The following is a 23704-nucleotide window of genomic DNA, read 5'->3' as shown; positions in this document are numbered from 1 at the left end:
ACATGTTTATTTCTGCTGAAAAACACGTTTTGACACTTTCTGCACACTGGGGTTAAGAGCTGAGTGTGTGGGCTCGTCTGAGCCTTGCAGTTACAGTGGGATTCTGAAGTCTGAAAAAACGCGTTTATTTCGGGCTGAAAAACAAGTTTTGAAAAGTGTGCTGTTACTGCCTCATAACTTACATGGGGGTGACCAAACTTGCAGAAACATGTTTATTTCTGCTGAAAAACACGTTTTGACACTTTCTGCACACTGGGGTTAAGAGCTGAGTGTGTGGGCTCTTCTGAGCCTTGCAGTTACATTGGGATTCTGAAGACTGAAAAAACGCGTTTATTTCGGGCTGAAAAACACGTTTTGAAAAGTGTGCTGTTACTGCCCCATAAGTTAAATGGGAGTGACCAAACTTGCAGAAACATGTTTATTTCTGCTGAAAAACACGTTTTGACACTTTCTGCACACTGGGGTTAAGAGCTGAGTGTGTGGGCTCTTCTGAGCCTTGCAGTTACACTGGGATTCAGCAGTCTGAAAAAACGCGTTTATTTCGGGCTGAAAAACACGTTTTGAAAAGTGTGCTGTTACTGCCCCATAACTTACATGGGGGTGACCAAACTTGCAGAAACATGTTTATTTCTGCTGAAAAACATGTTTTAACACTTTCTGCACACTGGGGTTAAGAGCTGAGTGTGTGGGCTCTTCTGAGCCTTGCAGTTACATAGGGATTCTGAAGTCTGAAAAAACGCGTTCATTTCGGGCTTAAAAACACGTTTTGAAAAGTGTGCTGTTACTGCCCCATAACTTACATGTTGGTGACCAAACTTGCAGAAACATGTTTATTTCTGCTGAAAAACACGTTTTGACATTTTCTGCACACTGGGGTTAAGAGCTGAGTGTGTGGGCTCTTCTGAGCCTTGCAGTTACAGTGGGATTCTGAAGTCTGAAAAAACGCGTTTATTTCGGGCTGAAAAACACGTTTTGAAAAGTGTGCTGTTACTGCCCCATAACTTACATGGGGTTGACCAAACTTGCAGAAACATGTTTATTTCTGCTGAAAAACACGTTTTGACACTTTCTGCACACTGGGGTTAAGAGCTGAGTGTGTGGGCTCTTCTGAGCCTTGCAGTTACAGTGGGATTCTGAAGTCTGAAAAAACGCGTTTATTTCGGGCTGAAAAACATGTTTTGAAAAGTATGCTGTTACTGCCCCATAACTTACATGGGGGTGACCAAACTTGCAGAAACATGTTTATTTCTGCTGAAAAACACGTTTTGACACTTTCTGCACACTGGGGTTAAGAGCTGAGTGTGTGGGCTCTTCTGAGCCTTGCAGTTACAGTGGGATTCTGAAGTCTGAAAAAACACGTTTATTTCTTCGGGCTGTAAAACACGTTTTGAAAAGTGTGCTGTTACTGCCCCATAACTTACATGGGGGTGACCAAACTTGCAGAAACATGTTTATTTCTGCTGAAAAACACGTTTTGACACTTTCTGCACACTGGGGTTAAGAGCTGAGTGTGTGGGCTCTTCTGAGCCTTGCAGTTACATTGGGATTCAGCAGTCTGAAAAAACGCGTTTATTTCGGGCTGAAAAACACGTTTTGAAAAGTGTGCTGTTACTGCCCCATAACTTACATGGGGTTGACCAAACTTGCAGAAACATGTTTATTTCTGCTGAAAAACACGTTTTGACACTTTCTGCACACTGGGGTTAAGAGCTGAGTGTGTGGGCTCTTCTGAGCCTTGCAGTTACATTGGGATTCTGAAGTCTGAAAAAACAGGTTTATTTCGGGCTGAAAAACACGTTTTGAAAAGTGTGCTGTTACTGCCCCATAAGTTAAATGGGGGTGACCAAACTTGCAGAAACATGTTTATTTCTGCTGAAAAACACGTTTTGACACTTTCTGCACAATGGGGTTAAGAGCTGAGTGTGTGGGCTCTTCTGAGCCTTGCAGTTACAGTGGGATGCTGAAGTCTGAAAAAACGCGTTTATTTCGGGCTGAAAAACACGTTTTGAAAAGTGTGCTGTTACTGCCCCATAACATACATGGGGTTGACCAAACTTGCAGAAACATGTTTATTTCTGCTGAAAAACACGTTTTGACACTTTCTGCACACTGGGGTTAAGAGCTGAGTGTGTGGGCTCTTCTGAGCCTTGCAGTTACATTGGGATTCTGAAGTCTGAAAAAACGCGTTTATTTCGGGCTGAAAAACACGTTTTGAAAAGTGTGCTGTTACTGCCCCATAAGTTAAATGGGGGTGACCAATCTTGCAGAAACATGTTTATTTCTGCTGAAAAACACGTTTTGACACTTTCTGCACACTGGGGTTAAGAGCTGAGTGTGTGGGCTCGTCTGAGCCTTGCAGTTACAGTGGGATTCTGAAGTCTGAAAAAACGCGTTTATTTCGGGCTGAAAAACACGTTTTGAAAAGTGTGCTGTTACTGCCTCATAACTTACATGGGGGTGACCAAACTTGCAGAAACATGTTTATTTCTGCTGAAAAACACGTTTTGACACTTTCTGCACACTGGGGTTAAGAGCTGAGTGTGTGTGCTCTTCTGAGCCTTGCAGTTACCCTGGGATTCAGCAGTCTGAAAAAACGCGTTTATTTCGGGCTGAAAAACACGTTTTGAAAAGTGTGCTGTTACTGCCCCATAACTTACATGGGGGTGACCAAACTTGCAGAAACATGTTTATTTCTGCTGAAAAACACGTTTTGACACTTTCTGCACACTGGGGTTAAGAGCTGAGTGTGTGTGCTCTTCTGAGCCTTGCAGTTACCCTGGGATTCAGCACTCTGAAAAAACGCGTTTATTTCGGGCTGAAAAACACGTTTTGAAAAGTGTGCTTTTACTGCCCCATAAGTTAAATGGGGGTGACCAAACTTGCAGAAACATGATTATTTCTGCTGAAAAACACGTTTTGACACTTTCTGGACACTGGGGTGAAGAGCTGTGTGTGTGGGCTCTTCTGAGCCTTGCAGTTACACTGGGATTCAGCAGTCTGAAAAAACGCGTTGATTTCGGGCTGAAAAGCACGTTTTGAAAAGTGTGCTGTTACTGCCCCATAACTTACATGGGGTTGACCAAACTTGCAGAAACATGTTTATTTCTGCTGAAAAACACGTTTTGACACTTTCTGCACACTGGGGTTAAGAGCTGAGTGTGTGGGCTCTTCTGAGCCTTGCAGTTACATAGGGATTCTGAAGTCTGAAAAAACGCGTTCATTTTGGGCTTAAAAACACGTTTTGAAAAGTGTGCTGTTACTGCCCCATAACTTACATGGGGTTGACCAAACTTGCAGAAACATGTTTATTTCTGCTGAAAAACACGTTTTGACACTTTCTGCACACTGGGGTTAAGAGCTGAGTGTGTGGGCTCTTCTGAGCCTTGCAGTTACATTGGGATTCTGAAGTCTGAAAAAACAGGTTTATTTCGGGCTGAAAAACACGTTTTGAAAAGTGTGCTGTTACTGCCCCATAAGTTAAATGGGGGTGACCAAACTTGCAGAAACATGTTTATTTCTGCTGAAAAACACGTTTTGACACTTTCTGCACAATGGGGTTAAGAGCTGAGTGTGTGGGCTCTTCTGAGCCTTGCAGTTACAGTGGGATGCTGAAGTCTGAAAAAACGCGTTTATTTCGGGCTGAAAAACACGTTTTGAAAAGTGTGCTGTTACTGCCCCATAACATACATGGGGTTGACCAAACTTGCAGAAACATGTTTATTTCTGCTGAAAAACACGTTTTGACACTTTCTGCACACTGGGGTTAAGAGCTGAGTGTGTGGGCTCTTCTGAGCCTTGCAGTTACATTGGGATTCTGAAGTCTGAAAAAACGCGTTTATTTCGGGCTGAAAAACACGTTTTGAAAAGTGTGCTGTTACTGCCCCATAAGTTAAATGGGGGTGACCAATCTTGCAGAAACATGTTTATTTCTGCTGAAAAACACGTTTTGACACTTTCTGCACACTGGGGTTAAGAGCTGAGTGTGTGGGCTCGTCTGAGCCTTGCAGTTACAGTGGGATTCTGAAGTCTGAAAAAACGCGTTTATTTCGGGCTGAAAAACACGTTTTGAAAAGTGTGCTGTTACTGCCTCATAACTTACATGGGGGTGACCAAACTTGCAGAAACATGTTTATTTCTGCTGAAAAACACGTTTTGACACTTTCTGCACACTGGGGTTAAGAGCTGAGTGTGTGTGCTCTTCTGAGCCTTGCAGTTACCCTGGGATTCAGCAGTCTGAAAAAACGCGTTTATTTCGGGCTGAAAAACACGTTTTGAAAAGTGTGCTGTTACTGCCCCATAACTTACATGGGGGTGACCAAACTTGCAGAAACATGTTTATTTCTGCTGAAAAACACGTTTTGACACTTTCTGCACACTGGGGTTAAGAGCTGAGTGTGTGTGCTCTTCTGAGCCTTGCAGTTACCCTGGGATTCAGCACTCTGAAAAAACGCGTTTATTTCGGGCTGAAAAACACGTTTTGAAAAGTGTGCTTTTACTGCCCCATAAGTTAAATGGGGGTGACCAAACTTGCAGAAACATGATTATTTCTGCTGAAAAACACGTTTTGACACTTTCTGGACACTGGGGTGAAGAGCTGTGTGTGTGGGCTCTTCTGAGCCTTGCAGTTACACTGGGATTCAGCAGTCTGAAAAAACGCGTTGATTTCGGGCTGAAAAGCACGTTTTGAAAAGTGTGCTGTTACTGCCCCATAACTTACATGGGGTTGACCAAACTTGCAGAAACATGTTTATTTCTGCTGAAAAACACGTTTTGACACTTTCTGCACACTGGGGTTAAGAGCTGAGTGTGTGGGCTCTTCTGAGCCTTGCAGTTACATAGGGATTCTGAAGTCTGAAAAAACGCGTTCATTTTGGGCTTAAAAACACGTTTTGAAAAGTGTGCTGTTACTGCCCCATAACTTACATGTTGGTGACCAAACTTGCAGAAACATGTTTATTTCTGCTGAAAAACACGTTTTGACACTTTCTGCACACTGGGGTTAAGAGCTGAATGTGTGGGCTCTTCTGAGCCTTGCAGTTACAGTGGGATTCTGAAGTCTGAAAAAACGCGTTTATTTCGGGCTGAAAAACACGTTTTGAAAAGTGTGCTGTTACTGCCCCATAACTTACATGGGGTTGACCAAACTTGCAGAAACATGTTTATTTCTGCTGAAAAACACGTTTTGACACTTTCTGCACACTGGGGTTAAGAGCTGAGTGTGTGGGCTCTTCTGAACCTTGCAGTTACTCTGGCATTCAGCAGTCTGAAAAAACGCGTTTATTTCGGGCTGAAAAACACGTTTTGAAAAGTGTGCTGTTACTGCCCCATAAGTTACATGGGGGTGACCAAACTTGCAGAAACATGTTTATTTCTGCTGAAAAACACGTTTTGACACTTTCTGCACACTGGGGTTAAGAGCTGAGTGTGTGGGCTCTTCAGAGCCTTGCAGTTACAGTGGGATTCTGAAGTCTGAAAAAACGCGTTTATTTCCGGCTGAAAAACACGTTTTGAAAAGTGTGCTGTAACTGCCCCATAAGTTAAAGGGGGGTGACCAAACTTGCAGAAACATGTTTATTTCTGCTGAAAAACACGTTTTGACACTTTCTGCACACTGGGGTTAAGAGCTGAGTGTGTGGGCTCTTCTGAGCCTTGCAGTTACAGTGGGATTCTGAAGTCTGAAAAAACGCGTTTATTTCGGGCTGAAAAACATGTTTTGAAAAGTATGCTGTTACTGCCCCATAACTTACATGGGGGTGACCAAACTTGCAGAAACATGTTTATTTCTGCTGAAAAACACGTTTTGACACTTTCTGCACACTGGGGTTAAGAGCTGAGTGTGTGGGCTCTTCTGAGCCTTGCAGTTACAGTGGGATTCTGAAGTCTGAAAAAACACGTTTATTTCTTCGGGCTGTAAAACACGTTTTGAAAAGTGTGCTGTTACTGCCCCATAACTTACATGGGGGTGACCAAACTTGCAGAAACATGTTTATTTCTGCTGAAAAACACGTTTTGACACTTTCTGCACACTGGGGTTAAGAGCTGAGTGTGTGGGCTCTTCTGAGCCTTGCAGTTACATTGGGATTCAGCAGTCTGAAAAAACGCGTTTATTTCGGGCTGAAAAACACGTTTTGAAAAGTGTGCTGTTACTGCCCCATAACTTACATGGGGTTGATCAAACTTGCAGAAACATGTTTATTTCTGCTGAAAAACACGTTTTGACACTTTCTGCACACTGGGGTTAAGAGCTGAGTGTGTGGGCTCTTCTGAGCCTTGCAGTTACATTGGGATTCTGAAGTCTGAAAAAACACGTTTATTTCGGGCTGAAAAACACGTTTTGAAAAGTGTGCTGTTACTGCCCCATAAGTTAAATGGGGGTGACCAAACTTGCAGAAACATGTTTATTTCTGCTGAAAAACACGTTTTGACACTTTCTGCACACTGGGGTTAAGAGCTGAGTGTGTGGGCTCGTCTGAGCCTTGCAGTTACAGTGGGATTCTGAAGTCTGAAAAAACGCGTTTATTTCGGGCTGAAAAACACGTTTTGAAAAGTGTGCTGTTACTGCCTCATAACTTACATGGGGGTGACCAAACTTGCAGAAACATGTTTATTTCTGCTGAAAAACACGTTTTGACACTTTCTGCACACTGGGGTTAAGAGCTGTGTGTGTGTGCTCTTCTGAGCCTTGCAGTTACCCTGGGATTCAGCAGTCTGAAAAAACGCGTTTATTTCGGGCTGAAAAACACGTTTTGAAAAGTGTGCTGTTACTGCCCCATAACTTACATGGGGGTGACCAAACTTGCAGAAACATGTTTATTTCTGCTGAAAAACACGTTTTGACACTTTCTGCACACTGGGGTTAAGAGCTGAGTGTGTGTGCTCTTCTGAGCCTTGCAGTTACCCTGGGATTCAGCACTCTGAAAAAACTCGTTTATTTCGGGCTGAAAAACACGTTTTGAAAAGTGTGCTGTTACTGCCCCATAACTTACATGGGGGTGACCAAACTTGCAGAAACATGTTTATTTCTGCTGAAAAACATGTTTTGACACTTTCTGCACACTGGGGTTAAGAGCTGAGTGTGTGGGCTCTTCTGAGCCTTGCAGTTACAGTGGGATTCTGAAGTCTGAAAAAACGCGTTTATTTCGGGCTGAAAAACACGTTTTGAAAAGTGTGCTGTTACTGCCCCATAACTTACATGGGGTTGACCAAACTTGCAGAAACATGTTTATTTCTGCTGAAAAACACGTTTTGACACTTTCTGCACACTGGGGTTAAGAGCTGAGTGTGTGGGCTCTTCTGAGCCTTGCAGTTACATAGGGATTCTGAAGTCTGAAAAAACGCGTTCATTTTGGGCTTAAAAACACGTTTTGAAAAGTGTGCTGTTACTGCCCCATAACTTACATGTTGGTGACCAAACTTGCAGAAACATGTTTATTTCTGCTGAAAAACACGTTTTTAAAACTTTCTGCACACTGGGGTTAAGAGCTGAGTGTGTGGGCTCTTCTGAGCCTTGCAGTTACAGTGGGATTCTGAAGTCTGAAAAAACGCGTTTATTTCGGGCTGAAAAACACGTTTTGAAAAGTGTGCTGTTACTGCCCCATAACTTACATGGGGTTGACCAAACTTGCAGAAACATGTTTATTTCTGCTGAAAAACACGTTTTGACACTTTCTGCACACTGGGGTTAAGAGCTGAGTGTGTGGGCTCTTCTGAACCTTGCAGTTACTCTGGCATTCAGCAGTCTGAAAAAACGCGTTTATTTCGGGCTGAAAAACACGTTTTGAAAAGTGTGCTGTTACTGCCCCATAAGTTACATGGGGGTGACCAAACTTGCAGAAACATGTTTATTTCTGCTGAAAAACACGTTTTGACACTTTCTGCACACTGGGGTTAAGAGATGAGTGTGTGGGCTCTTCAGAGCCTTGCAGTTACAGTGGGATTCTGAAGTCTGAAAAAACGCGTTTATTTCCGGCTGAAAAACACGTTTTGAAAAGTGTGCTGTAACTGCCCCATAAGTTAAAGGGGGGTGACCAAACTTGCAGAAACATGTTTATTTCTGCTGAAAAACACGTTTTGACACTTTCTGCACACTGGGGTTAAGAGCTGAGTGTGTGGGATCTTCTGAGCCTTGCAGTTACAGTGGGATTCTGAAGTCTGAAAAAACGCGTTTATTTCGGGCTGAAAAACACGTTTTGAAAAGTGTGCTGTTACTGCCCCATAAGTTAAATGGGGGTGACCAAACTTGCAGAAACATGTTTATTTCTGCTGAAAAACACGTTTTGACACTTTCTGCACACTGGGGTTAAGAGCTGAGTGTGTGGGCTCTTCTGAGCCTTGCAGTTACAGTGGGATTCTGAAGTCTGAAAAAACGCGTTTATTTCGGGCTGAAAAACATGTTTTGAAAAGTATGCTGTTACTGCCCCATAACTTACATGGGGGTGACCAAACTTGCAGAAACATGTTTATTTCTGCTGAAAAACACGTTTTGACACTTTCTGCACACTGGGGTTAAGAGCTGAGTGTGTGGGCTCTTCTGAGCCTTGCAGTTACATTGGGATTCAGCAGTCTGAAAAAACGCGTTTATTTCGGGCTGAAAAACACGTTTTGAAAAGTGTGCTGTTACTGCCCCATAACTTACATGGGGTTGATCAAACTTGCAGAAACATGTTTATTTCTGCTGAAAAACACGTTTTGACACTTTCTGCACACTGGGGTTAAGAGCTGAGTGTGTGGGCTCTTCTGAGCCTTGCAGTTACATTGGGATTCTGAAGTCTGAAAAAACACGTTTATTTCGGGCTGAAAAACACGTTTTGAAAAGTGTGCTGTTACTGCCCCATAAGTTAAATGGGGGTGACCAAACTTGCAGAAACATGTTTATTTCTGCTGAAAAACACGTTTTGACACTTTCTGCACAATGGGGTTAAGAGCTGAGTGTGTGGGCTCTTCTGAGCCTTGCAGTTACAGTGGGATGCTGAAGTCTGAAAAAACGCGTTTATTTCGGGCTGAAAAACACGTTTTGAAAAGTGTGCTGTTACTGCCCCATAACATACATGGGGTTGACCAAACTTGCAGAAACATGTTTATTTCTGCTGAAAAACACGTTTTGACACTTTCTGCACACTGGGGTTAAGAGCTGAGTGTGTGGGCTCTTCTGAGCCTTGCAGTTACATTGGGATTCTGAAGTCTGAAAAAACGCGTTTATTTCGGGCTGAAAAACACGTTTTGAAAAGTGTGCTGTTACTGCCCCATAAGTTAAATGGGGGTGACCAATCTTGCAGAAACATGTTTATTTCTGCTGAAAAACACGTTTTGACACTTTCTGCACACTGGGGTTAAGAGCTGAGTGTGTGGGCTCGTCTGAGCCTTGCAGTTACAGTGGGATTCTGAAGTCTGAAAAAACGCGTTTATTTCGGGCTGAAAAACACGTTTTGAAAAGTGTGCTGTTACTGCCTCATAACTTACATGGGGGTGACCAAACTTGCAGAAACATGTTTATTTCTGCTGAAAAACACGTTTTGACACTTTCTGCACACTGGGGTTAAGAGCTGAGTGTGTGTGCTCTTCTGAGCCTTGCAGTTACCCTGGGATTCAGCAGTCTGAAAAAACGCGTTTATTTCGGGCTGAAAAACACGTTTTGAAAAGTGTGCTGTTACTGCCCCATAACTTACATGGGGGTGACCAAACTTGCAGAAACATGTTTATTTCTGCTGAAAAACACGTTTTGACACTTTCTGCACACTGGGGTTAAGAGCTGAGTGTGTGTGCTCTTCTGAGCCTTGCAGTTACCCTGGGATTCAGCACTCTGAAAAAACGCGTTTATTTCGGGCTGAAAAACACGTTTTGAAAAGTGTGCTGTTACTGCCCCATTAATTAAATGGGGGTGACCAAACTTGCAGAAACATGATTATTTCTGCTGAAAAACACGTTTTGACACTTTCTGGACACTGGGGTGAAGAGCTGAGTGTGTGGGCTCTTCTGAGCCTTGCAGTTACACTGGGATTCAGCAGTCTGAAAAAACGCGTTTATTTCGGGCTGAAAAACACGTTTTGAAAAGTGTGCTGTTACTGCCCCATAACTTACATGGGGGTGACCAAACTTGCAGAAACATGTTTATTTCTGCTGAAAAACATGTTTTGACACTTTCTGCACACTGGGGTTAAGAGCTGAGTGTGTGGGCTCTTCTGAGCCTTGCAGTTACATTGGGATTCTGAAGACTGAAAAAACGCGTTGATTTCGGGCTGAAAAGCACGTTTTGAAAAGTGTGCTGTTACTGCCCCATAACTTACATGGGGTTGACCAAACTTGCAGAAACATGTTTATTTCTGCTGAAAAACACGTTTTGACACTTTCTGCACACTGGGGTTAAGAGCTGAGTGTGTGGGCTCTTCTGAGCCTTGCAGTTACATAGGGATTCTGAAGTCTGAAAAAACGCGTTCATTTCGGGCTTAAAAACACGTTTTGAAAAGTGTGCTGTTACTGCCCCATAACTTACATGTTGGTGACCAAACTTGCAGAAACATGTTTATTTCTGCTGAAAAACACGTTTTGACATTTTCTGCACACTGGGGTTAAGAGCTGAGTGTGTGGGCTCTTCTGAGCCTTGCAGTTACAGTGGGATTCTGAAGTCTGAAAAAACGCGTTTATTTCAGGTTGAAAAACACGTTTTGAAAAGTATGCTGTTACTGCCCCATAACTTACATGGGGTTGACCAAACTTGCAGAAACATGTTTATTTCTGCTGAAAAACACGTTTTGACACTTTCTGCATACTGGGGTTAAGAGCTGAGTGTGTGGGATCTTCTGAGCCTTGCAGTTACAGTGGGATTCTGAAGTCTGAAAAAACGCGTTTATTTCGGGCTGAAAAACACGTTTTGAAAAGTGTGCTGTAACTGCCCCATAAGTTAAAGGGGGGTGACCAAACTTGCAGAAACATGTTTATTTCTGCTGAAAAACACGTTTTGACACTTTCTGCACACTGGGGTTAAGAGCTGAGTGTGTGGGATCTTCTGAGCCTTGCAGTTACAGTGGGATTCTGAAGTCTGAAAAAACGCGTTTATTTCGGGCTGAAAAACACGTTTTGAAAAGTGTGCTGTTACTGCCCCATAAGTTAAATGGGGGTGACCAAACTTGCAGAAACATGTTTATTTCTGCTGAAAAACACGTTTTGACACTTTCTGCACACTGGGGTTAAGAGCTGAGTGTGTGGGATCTTCTGAGCCTTGCAGTTACAGTGGGATTCTGAAGGCTGAAAAAACGCGTTTCTTTCGGGCTGAAAAACACGTTTTGAAAAGTGTGCTGTAACTGCCCCATAAGTTAAAGGGGGGTGACCAAACTTGCAGAAACATGTTTATTTCTGCTGAAAAACACGTTTTGACACTTTCTGCACACTGGGGTTAAGAGCTGAGTGTGTGGGCTCTTCTGAGCCTTGCAGTTACATTGGGATTCAGCAGTCTGAAAAAACGCGTTTATTTCGGGCTGAAAAACACGTTTTGAAAAGTCTGCTGTTACTGCCCCATAAGTTAAATGGGGGTGACCAAACTTGCAGAAACATGATTATTTCTGCTGAAAAACACGTTTTGACAATTTCTGGACACTGGGGTGAAGAGCTGAGTGTGTGGGCTCTTCTGAGCCTTGCAGTTACAGTGGGATTCTGAAGTCTGAAAAAACGCGTTTATTTCGGGCTGAAAAACACGTTTTGAAAAGTGTGTTGTTACTGCCCCATAAGTTAAATGGGGTTGACCAAACTTGCAGAAACATGTTTATTTCTGCTGAAAAACACGTTTTGACACTTTCTGCACACTGGGGTTAAGAGCTGAGTGTGTGGGCTCTTCTGAGCCTTGCAGTTACAGTGGGATTCTGAAGTCTGAAAAAACGCGTTTATTTCGGGCTGAAAAACACGTTTTGAAAAGTGTGCTGTTACTGCCCCATAACTTACATGGGGTTGACCAAACTTGCAGAAACATGTTTATTTCTGCTGAAAAACACGTTTTAACACTTTCTGCACACTGGGGTTAAGAGCTGAGTGTGTGGGCTCTTCTGAGCCTTGCAGTTACAGTGGGATGCTGAAGCCTGAAAAAACGCGTTTATTTCGGGCTGAAAAACACGTTTTGAAAAGTGTGCTGTTACTGCCCCATAATTTACATGGGGGTGACCAAACTTGCAGAAACATGATTATTTCTGCTGAAAAACACGTTTTGACACTTTCTGCACACTGGGGTTAAGAGCAGAGTGTGTGGGCTCTTCTGAACCTTGCAGTTACTCTGGCATTCAGCAGGCTGAAAAAACGCGTTTATTTCGGGCTGAAAAACACGTTTTGAAAAGTGTGCTGCTACTGCCCCATAAGTTACATGGGGGTGACCAAACTTGCAGAAACATGTTTATTTCTGCTGAAAAACACGTTTTGACACTTTCTGCACACTGGGGTTAAGAGCTGAGTGTGTGGGCTCTTCTGAGCCTTGCAGTTACAGTGGGATTCTGAAGTCTGAAAAAACACGTTTATTTCTTCGGGCTGTAAAACACGTTTTGAAAAGTGTGCTGTTACTGCCCCATAACTTACATGGGGGTGACCAAACTTGCAGAAACATGTTTATTTCTGCTGAAAAACACGTTTTGACACTTTCTGCACACTGGGGTTAAGAGCTGAGTGTGTGTGCTCTTCTGAGCCTTGCAGTTACCCTGGGATTCAGCAGACTGAAAAAACGCGTTTATTTCGGGCTGAAAAACACGTTTTGAAAAGTGTGCTGTTACTGCCCCATAAGTTACATGGGGGTGACCAAACTTGCAGAAACATGTTTATTTCTGCTGAAAAACACGTTTTGACACTTTCTGCACACTGGGGTTAAGAGCTGAGTGTGTGGGCTCTTCTGAGCCCTGCAGTTACAGTGGGATTCTGAAGTCTGAAAAAACGCGTTTATTTCGGGCTGAAAAACACGTTTTGAAAAGTGTGCTGTTACTGCCCCATAACTTACATGGGGTTGACCAAACTTGCAGAAACGTTTATTTCAGCTGAAAAACACGTTTTGACACTTTCTGCACACTGGGGTTAAGAGCTGAATGTGTGGGCTCTTCTGAGCCTTGCAGTTACATTGGGATTCTGAAGACTGAAAAAACGCGTTTATTTCGGGCTGAAAAACACGTTTTGAAAAGTGTGCTGTTACTGCCCCTTAAGTTAAATGGGGGTGACCAAACTTGCAGAAACATGTTTATTTCTGCTGAAAAACACGTTTTGACACTTTCTGCACACTGGGGTTAAGAGCTGAGTGTGTGGGCTCTTCTGAGCCTTGCAGTTACAGTGGGATGCTGAAGTCTGAAAAAACGCGTTTATTTCGGGCTGAAAAACACGTTTTGAAAAGTGTGCTGTTACTGCCCCATAACTTACATGGGGGTGACCAAACTTGCAGAAACATGATTATTTCTGCTGAAAAACACGTTTTGACACTTTCTGCACACTGGGGTTAAGAGCAGAGTGTGTGGGCTCTTCTGAACCTTGCAGTTACTCTGGCATTCAGCAGTCTGAAAAAACGCGTTTATTTCGGGCTGAAAAACACGTTTTGAAAAGTGTGCTGCTACTGCCCCATAAGTTACATGGGGGTGACCAAACTTGCAGAAACATGTTTATTTCTGCTGAAAAACACGTTTTGACACTTTCTGCACACTGGGGTTAAGAGCTGAGTGTGTGGGCTCTTCTGAGCCTTGCAGTTACAGTGGGATTCTGAAGTCTGAAAAAACACGTTTATTTCTTCGGGCTGTAAAACACGTTTTGAAAAGTGTGCTGTTACTGCCCCATAACTTACATGGGGGTGACCAAACTTGCAGAAACATGTTTATTTCTGCTGAAAAACACGTTTTGACACTTTCTGCACACTGGGGTTAAGAGCTGAGTGTGTGGGCTCTTCTGAGCCTTGCAGTTACATTGGGATTCAGCAGACTGAAAAAACGCGTTTATTTCGGGCTGAAAAACACGTTTTGAAAAGTGTGCTGTTACTGCCCAATAAGTTAAATGGGGGTGACCAAACTTGCAGAAACATGATTATTTCTGCTGAAAAACACGTTTTGACACTTTCTGGACACTGGGGTGAAGAGCTGAGTGTGTGGGCTCTTCTGAGCCTTGCAGTTACAGTGGGATTCTGAAGTCTGAAAAAACGCGTTTATTTCGGGCTGAAAAACACGTTTTGAAAATTGTGTTGTTACTGCCCCATAAGTTAAATGGGGTTGACCAAACTTGCAGAAACATGTTTATTTCTGCTGAAAAACACGTTTTGACACTTTCTGCACACTGGGGTTAAGAGCTGAGTGTGTGGGCTCTTCTGAGCCTTGCAGTTACACTGGGATTCAGCAGTCTGAAAAAACGCGTTTATTTCGGGCTGAAAAACACGTTTTGAAAAGTGTGCTGTTACTGCCCCATAACTTACATGGGGTTGACCAAACTTGCAGAAACATGTTTATTTCTGCTGAAATACACGTTTTGACACTTTCTGAACACTGGGGTTAAGAGCTGAGTGTGTGGGCTCTTCTGAGCCTTGCAGTTACATTGGGATTCTGAAGTCTGAAAAAACGCGTTTATTTCGGGCTGAAAAACACGTTTTGAAAAGTGTGCTGTTACTGCCCCATAAGTTAAATGGGGGTGACCAAACTTGCAGAAACATGTTTATTTCTGCTGAAAAACACGTTTTGACACTTTCTGCACACTGGGGTTAAGAGCTGAGTGTGTGGGCTCTTCTGAGCCTTGCAGTTACAGTGGGATTCTGAAGACTGAAAAAACGCGTTTATTTCGGGCTGAAAAACACGTTTTGAAAAGTGTGCTGTTACTGCCCCATAACTTACATGGGGTTGACCAAACTTGCAGAAACATGTTTATTTCTGCTGAAAAACACGTTTTGACACTTTCTGCACACTGGGGTTAAGAGCTGAGTGTGTGGGCTCTTCTGAGCCTTGCAGTTACAGTGGGATTCTGAAGTCTGAAAAAACGCGTTTATTTCGGGCTGAAAAACACGTTTTGAAAAGTGTGCTGTTACTGCCCCATAACTTACATGGGGTTGACCAAACTTGCAGAAACATGTTTATTTCTGCTGAAAAACACGTTTTGACACTTTCTGCACACTGGGGTTAAGAGCAGAGTGTGTGGGCTCTTCTGAACCTTGCAGTTACTCTGGCATTCAGCAGTCTGAAAAAACGCGTTTATTTCGGGCTGAAAAACACGTTTTGAAAAGTGTGCTGCTACTGCCCCATAAGTTACATGGGGGTAACCAAACTTGCAGAAACATGTTTAATTCTGCTGAAAAACACGTTTTGACACTTTCTGCACACTGGGGTTAAGAGCTGAGTGTGTGGGTTCTTCTGAGCCTTGCAGTTACAGTGGGATTCTGAAGTCTGAAAAAACACGTTTATTTCTTCGGGCTGTAAAACACGTTTTGAAAAGTGTGCTGTTACTGCCCCATAACTTACATGGGGGTGACCAAACTTGCAGAAACATGTTTATTTCTGCTGAAAAAAACGTTTTGACACTTTCTGCACACTGGTGTTAAGAGCTGAGTGTGTGGGCTCTTCTGAGCCTTGCAGTTACAGTGGGATTCTGAAGCCTGAAAAAATGCGTTTATTTCTGGCTGAAAAACACGTTTTGAAAAGTGTGCTGTTACTGCCCCATAACTTACATGGGGTTGACCAAACTTGCAGAAACATGTTTATTTCTGCTGAAAAACACATTTTGACACTTTCTGCTCACTGGGGTTAAGAGCTGAGTGTGTGGGCTCTTCTGAGCCTTGCAGTTACATTGGGATTCTGAAGTCTGAAAAAACGCGTTTATTTCGGGCTGAAAAACACGTTTTGAAAAGTGTGCTGTTACTGCCCCATAACTTACATGGGGTTGACCAAACTTGCAGAAACATGTTTATTTCTGCTGAAAAACACGTTTTGACACTTTCTGCACACAAGGGTTAAGAGCTGAGTGTGTGGGCTCTTCTGAGCCTTGCAGTTACATTGGGATTCTGCAGACTGAAAAAACGCGTTTATTTCTGGCTGAAAAACACGTTTTGAAAAGTGTGCTGTTACTGCCCCATAAGTTAAATGGGGGTGACCAAACTTGCAGAAACATGTTTATTTCTGCTGAAAAACACGTTTTGACACTTTCTGCACACTGGGGTTAAGAGCTGAGTGTGTGGGCTCTTCTGAGCCTTGCAGTTACAGTGGGATTCTGAAGTCTGAAAAAACGCGTTTATTTCGGGCTGAAAAACACGTTTTGAAAAGTGTGCTGTTACTGCCCCATAACTTACATGGGGTTGACCAAACTTGCAGAAACATGTTTATTTCTGCTGAAAAACACGTTTTGAAAAGTGTGCTGTTACTGCCCCATAACTTACATGGGGTTGACCAAACTTGCAGAAACATGTTTATTTCTGCTGAAAAACACATTTTGACACTTTCTGCACACTGGGGTTAAGAGCTGAGTGTGTGGGCTCTTCTGAGCCTTGCAGTTACAGTGGGATTCTGAAGTCTGAAAAAACGCGTTTATTTCGGGCTGAAAAACACGTTTTGAAAAGTGTGCTGTTACTGCCCCATAAGTTAAATGGGGCTGACCAAACTTGCAGAAACATGTTTATTTCTGCTGAAAAACATGTTTTGACACTTTCTGCACACTGGGGTTAAGAGCTGAGTGTGTGGGCTCTTCTGAGCCTTGCAGTTACAGTGGGATTCTGAAGTCTGAAAATACGCGTTTATTTCGGGCTGAAAAACACGTTTTGAAAAGTGTGCTGTTACTGCCCCATAACTTACATGGGGTTGACCAAACTTGCAGAAACATGTTTATTTCTGCTGAAAAACACGTTTTGACACTTTCTGCACATTGGGGTTAAGAGCTGAGTGTGTGGGCTCTTCTGAACCTTGCAGTTACTCTGGCATTCAGCAGTCTGAAAAAACGCGTTTATTTCGGGCTGAAAAACACATTTTGAAAAGTGTGCTGCTACTGCCCCACAAGTTACATGGGGGTGACCAAACTTGCAGAAACATGTTTATTTCTGCTGAAAAACACGTTTTGACACTTTCTGCACACTGGGGTTAAGAGATGAGTGTGTGGGCTCTTCTGAGCCTTGCAGTTACAGTGGGATTCTGAAGTCTGAAAAAACACGTTTATTTCTTCGGGCTGTAAAACACGTTTTGAAAAGTGTGCTGTTACTGCCCCATAACTTACATGGGGGTGACCAAACTTGCAGAAACATGTTTATTTCTGCTGAAAAACACGTTTTGACACTTTCTGCACACTGGGGTTAAGAGCTGAGTGTGTGGGCTCTTCTGAGCCTTGCAGTTACATTGGGATTCAGCAGTCTGAAAAAACGCGTTTATTTCGGGCTGAAAAACACGTTTTGAAAAGTCTGCTGTTACTGCCCCATAAGTTAAATGGGGGTGACCAAACTTGCAGAAACATGATTATTTCTGCTGAAAAACACGTTTTGACAATTTCTGGACACTGGGGTGAAGAGCTGAGTGTGTGGGCTCTTCTGAGCCTTGCAGTTACAGTGGGATTCTGAAGTCTGAAAAAACGCGTTTATTTCGGGCTGAAAAACACGTTTTGAAAAGTGTGTTGTTACTGCCCCATAAGTTAAATGGGGTTGACCAAACTTGCAGAAACATGTTTATTTCTGCTGAAAAACACGTTTTGACACTTTCTGCACACTGGGGTTAAGAGCTGAGTGTGTGGGCTCTTCTGAGCCTTGCAGTTACAGTGGGATTCTGAAGTCTGAAAAAACGCGTTTATTTCGGGCTGAAAAACACATTTTGAAAAGTGTGCTGTTACTGCCCCATAACTTACATGGGGTTGACCAAACTTGCAGAAACATGTTTATTTCTGCTGAAAAACACGTTTTAACACTTTCTGCACACTGGGGTTAAGAGCTGAGTGTGTGGGCTCTTCTGAGCCTTGCAGTTACAGTGGGATGCTGAAGCCTGAAAAAACGCGTTTATTTCGGGCTGAAAAACACGTTTTGAAAAGTGTGCTGTTACTGCCCCATAATTTACATGGGGGTGACCAAACTTGCAGAAACATGATTATTTCTGCTGAAAAACACGTTTTGACACTTTCTGCACACTGGGGTTAAGAGCAGAGTGTGTGGGCTCTTCTGAACCTTGCAGTTACTCTGGCATTCAGCAGTCTGAAAAAACGCGTTTATTTCGGGCTGAAAAACACGTTTTGAAAAGTGTGCTGCTACTGCCCCATAAGTTACATGGGGGTGACCAAACTTGCAGAAACATGTTTATTTCTTCTGAAAAACACGTTTTGACACTTTCTGCACACTGGGGTTAAGAGCTGAGTGTGTGGGCTCTTCTGAGCCTTGCAGTTACAGTGGGATTCTGAAGTCTGAAAAAACACGTTTATTTCTTCGGGCTGTAAAACACGTTTTGAAAAGTGTGCTGTTACTGCCCCATAACTTACATGGGGGTGACCAAACTTGCAGAAACATGTTTATTTCTGCTGAAAAACACGTTTTGACACTTTCTGCACACTGGGGTTAAGAGCTGAGTGTGTGGGCTCTTCTGAGCCTTGCAGTTACATTGGGATTCAGCAGACTGAAAAAACGCGTTTATTTCGGGCTGAAAAACACGTTTTGAAAAGTCTGCTGTTACTGCCCCATAAGTTAAATGGGGGTGACCAAACTCGCAGAAACATGATTATTTCTGCTGAAAAACACGTTTTGACAATTTCTGGACACTGGGGTGAAGAGCTGAGTGTGTGGGCTCTTCTGAGCCTTGCAGTTACAGTGGGATTCTGAAGTCTGAAAAAACGCGTTTATTTCGGGCTGAAAAACACGTTTTGAAAAGTGTGTTGTTACTGCCCCATAAGTTAAATGGGGTTGACCAAACTTGCAGAAACATGTTTATTTCTGCTGAAAAACACGTTTTGACACTTTCTGCACACTGGGGTTAAGAGCTGAGTGTGTGGGCTCTTCTGAGCCTTGCAGTTACACTGGGATTCAGCAGTATGAAAAAACGCGTTTATTTCGGGCTGAAAAACACGTTTTGAAAAGTGTGCTGTTACTGCCCCATAACTTACATGGGGTTGACCAAACTTGCAGAAACATGTTTATTTCTGCTGAAAAACACGTTTTGACACTTTCTGCACACTGGGGTTAAGAGCTGAGTGTGTGGGCTCTTCTGAGCCTTGCAGTTACATTGGGATTCTGAAGTCTGAAAAAACGCGTTTATTTCGTGCTGAAAAACACGTTTTGAAAAGTGTGCTGTTACTGCCCCATAACTTACATGTTGGTGACCAAACTTGCAGAAACGTTTATTTCTGCTGAAAAACACGTTTTGACACTTTCTGCACACTGGGGTTAAGAGCTGAATGTGTGGGCTCTTCTGAGCCTTGCAGTTACATTGGGATTCTGAAGACTGAAAAAACGCGTTTATTTCGGGCTGAAAAACACGTTTTGAAAAGTGTGCTGTTACTGCCCCATAAGTTAAATGGGGGTGACCAAACTTGCAGAAACATGTTTATTTCTGCTGAAAAACACGTTTTGACACTTTCTGCACACTGGGGTTAAGAGCTGAGTGTGTGGGCTCTTCTGAGCCTTGCAGTTACAGTGGGATTCTGAAGTCTGAAAAAACGCGTTTATTTCGGGCTGAAAAACACGTTTTGAAAAGTGTGCTGTTACTGCCCCATAACTTACATGGGGTTGACCAAACTTGCAGAAACATGTTTATTTCTGCTGAAAAACACGTTTTGACACTTTCTGCACACTGGGGTTAAGAGCTGAGTGTGTGGGCTCTTCTGAGCCTTGCAGTTACAGTGGGATGCTGAAGTCTGAAAAAACGCGTTTATTTCGGGCTGAAAAACACGTTTTGAAAAGTGTGCTGTTACTGCCCCATAACTTACATGGGGGTGACCAAACTTGCAGAAACATGATTATTTCTGCTGAAAAACACGTTTTGACACTTTCTGCACACTGGGGTTAAGAGCAGAGTGTGTGGGCTCTTCTGAACCTTGCAGTTACTCTGGCATTCAGCAGTCTGAAAAAACGCGTTTATTTCGGGCTGAAAAACACGTTTTGAAAAGTGTGCTGCTACTGCCCCATAAGTTACATGGGGGTGACCAAACTTGCAGAAACATGTTTATTTCTGCTGAAAAACACGTTTTGACACTTTCTGCACACTGGGGTTAAGAGCTGAGTGTGTGGGCTCTTCTGAGCCTTGCAGTTACAGTGGGATTCTGAAGTCTGAAAAAACACGTTTATTTCTTCGGGCTGTAAAACACGTTTTGAAAAGTGTGCTGTTACTGCCCCATAACTTACATGGGGGTGACCAAACTTGCAGAAACATGTTTATTTCTGCTGAAAAACACGTTTTGACACTTTCTGCACACTGGGGTTAAGAGCTGAGTGTGTGGGCTCTTCTGAGCCTTGCAGTTACATTGGGATTCAGCAGACTGAAAAAACGCGTTTATTTCGGGCTGAAAAACACGTTTTGAAAAGTGTGCTGTTACTGCCCCATAAGTTAAATGGGGGTGACCAAACTTGCAGAAACATGATTATTTCTGCTGAAAAACACGTTTTGACACTTTCTGGACACTGGGGTGAAGAGCTGAGTGTGTGGGCTCTTCTGAGCCTTGCAGTTACAGTGGGATTCTGAAGTCTGAAAAAACGCGTTTATTTCGTGCTGAAAAACACGTTTTGAAAATTGTGTTGTTACTGCCCCATAAGTTAAATGGGGTTGACCAAACTTGCAGAAACATGTTTATTTCTGCTGAAAAACACGTTTTGACACTTTCTGCACACTGGGGTTAAGAGCTGAGTGTGTGGGCTCTTCTGAGCCTTGCAGTTACACTGGGATTCAGCAGTCTGAAAAAACGCGTTTATTTCGGGCTGAAAAACACGTTTTGAAAAGTGTGCTGTTACTGCCCCATAACTTACATGGGGTTGACCAAACTTGCAGAAACATATTTATTTCTGCTGAAATACACGTTTTGACACTTTCTGCACACTGGGGTTAAGAGCTGAGTGTGTGGGCTCTTCTGAGCCTTGCAGTTACATTGGGATTCTGAAGTCTGAAAAAACGCGTTTATTTCGGGCTGAAAAACACGTTTTGAAAAGTGTGCTGTTACTGCCCCATAAGTTAAATGGGGGTGACCAAACTTGCAGAAACATGTTTATTTCTGCTGAAAAACACGTTTTGACACTTTCTGCACACTGGGGTTAAGAGCTGAGTGTGTGGGCTCTTCTGAGCCTTGCAGTTACAGTGGGATTCTGAAGTCTGAAAAAACGCGTTTATTTCGGGCTGAAAAACACGTTTTGAAAAGTGTGCTGTTACTGCCCCATAACTTACATGGGGTTGACCAAACTTGCAGGACATGTTTATTTCTGCTGAAAAACACGTTTTGACACTTTCTGCACACTGGGGTTAAGAGCTGAGTGTGTGGGCTCTTCTGAGCCTTGCAGTTACAGTGGGATTCTGAAGTCTGAAAAAACGCGTTTATTTCGGGCTGAAAAACACGTTTTGAAAAGTGTGCTGTTACTGCCCCATAACTTACATGGGGTTGACCAAACTTGCAGAAACATGTTTATTTCTGCTGAAAAACACGTTTTGACACTTTCTGCACACTGGGGTTAAGAGCAGAGTGTGTGGGCTCTTCTGAACCTTGCAGTTACTCTGGCATTCAGCAGTCTGAAAAAACGCGTTTATTTCGGGCTGAAAAACACGTTTTGAAAAGTGTGCTGCTACTGCCCCATAAGTTACATGGGGGTAACCAAACTTGCAGAAACATGTTTAATTCTGCTGAAAAACACGTTTTGACACTTTCTGCACACTGGGGTTAAGAGCTGAGTGTGTGGGCTCTTCTGAGCCTTGCAGTTACAGTGGGATTCTGAAGTCTGAAAAAACACATTTATTTCTTCGGGCTGTAAAACACGTTTTGAAAAGTGTGCTGTTACTGCCCCATAACTTACATGGGGGTGACCAAACTTGCAGAAACATGTTTATTTCTGCTGAAAAAAACGTTTTGACACTTTCTGCACACTGGTGTTAAGAGCTGAGTGTGTGGGCTGTTCTGAGCCTTGCAGTTACAGTGGGATTCTGAAGCCTGAAAAAATGCGTTTATTTCTGGCTGAAAAACACGTTTTGAAAAGTGTGCTGTTACTGCCCCATAACTTACATGGGGTTGACCAAACTTGCAGAAACATGTTTATTTCTGCTGAAAAACACATTTTGACACTTTCTGCTCACTGGGGTTAAGAGCTGAGTGTGTGGGCTCTTCTGAGCCTTGCAGTTACATTGGGATTCTGAAGTCTGAAAAAACGCGTTTATTTCGGGCTGAAAAACACGTTTTGAAAAGTGTGCTGTTACTGCCCCATAACTTACATGGGGTTGACCAAACTTGCAGAAACATGTTTATTTCTGCTGAAAAACACGTTTTGACACTTTCTGCACACAGGGGTTAAGAGCTGAGTGTGTGGGCTCTTCTGAGCCTTGCAGTTACATTGGGATTCTGCAGACTGAAAAAACGCGTTTATTTCTGGCTGAAAAACACGTTTTGAAAAGTGTGCTGTTACTGCCCCATAAGTTAAATGGGGGTGACCAAACTTGCAGAAACATGTTTATTTCTGCTGAAAAACACGTTTTGACACTTTCTGCACACTGGGGTTAAGAGCTGAGTGTGTGGGCTCTTCTGAGCCTTGCAGTTACAGTGGGATTCTGAAGTCTGAAAAAACGCGTTTATTTCGGGCTGAAAAACACGTTTTGAAAAGTGTGCTGTTACTGCCCCATAACTTACATGGGGTTGACCAAACTTGCAGAAACATGTTTATTTCTGCTGAAAAACACGTTTTGAAAAGTGTGCTGTTACTGCCCCATAACTAACATGGGGTTGACCAAACTTGCAGAAACATGTTTATTTCTGCTGAAAAACACATTTTGACACTTTCTGCACACTGGGGTTAAGAGCTGAGTGTGTGGGCTCTTCTGAGCCTTGCAGTTACATTGGGATTCTGAAGTCTGAAAAAACGCGTTTATTTCGGGCTGAAAAACACGTTTTGAAAAGTGTGCTGTTACTGCCCCATAAGTTAAATGGGGCTGACCAAACTTGCAGAAACATGTTTATTTCTGCTGAAAAACATGTTTTGACACTTTCTGCACACTGGGGTTAAGAGCTGAGTGTGTGGGCTCTTCTGAGCCTTGCAGTTACAGTGGGATTCTGAAGTCTGAAAATACGCGTTTATTTCGGGCTGAAAAACACGTTTTGAAAAGTGTGCTGTTACTGCCCCATAACTTACATGGGGTTGACCAAACTTGCAGAAACATGTTTATTTCTGCTGAAAAACACGTTTTGACACTTTCTGCACATTGGGGTTAAGAGCTGAGTGTGTGGGCTCTTCTGAGCCTTGCAGTTACAGTGGGATGCTGAAGTCTGAAAAAACGCGTTTATTTCGGGCTGAAAAACACGTTTTGAAAAGTGTGCTGTTACTGCCCCATAACTTACATGGGGTTGACCAAACTTGCAGAAACGTTTATTTCTGCTGAAAAACACGTTTTGACACTTTCTGCACACTGGGGTTAAGAGCTGAGTGTGTGGGCTCTTCTGAGCCTTGCAGTTACACTGGGATTCAGCAGTCTGAAAAAACGCGTTTATTTTGGGCTGAAAAACACGTTTTGAAAAGTGTACTGTTACTGCCCCATAACTTACATGGGGGTGACCAAACTTGCAGAAACATGTTTATTTCTGCTGAATAACA

The sequence above is a fragment of the Lepisosteus platostomus genome, chromosome 23, assembly GCF_059453375.1.
Source record: "Lepisosteus platostomus isolate fLepPlt1 chromosome 23, fLepPlt1.hap1, whole genome shotgun sequence".
NCBI classification, from domain to species: Eukaryota; Metazoa; Chordata; class Actinopteri; order Semionotiformes; family Lepisosteidae; genus Lepisosteus; species Lepisosteus platostomus.
This window is presented reverse-complemented; position numbering follows the sequence as displayed.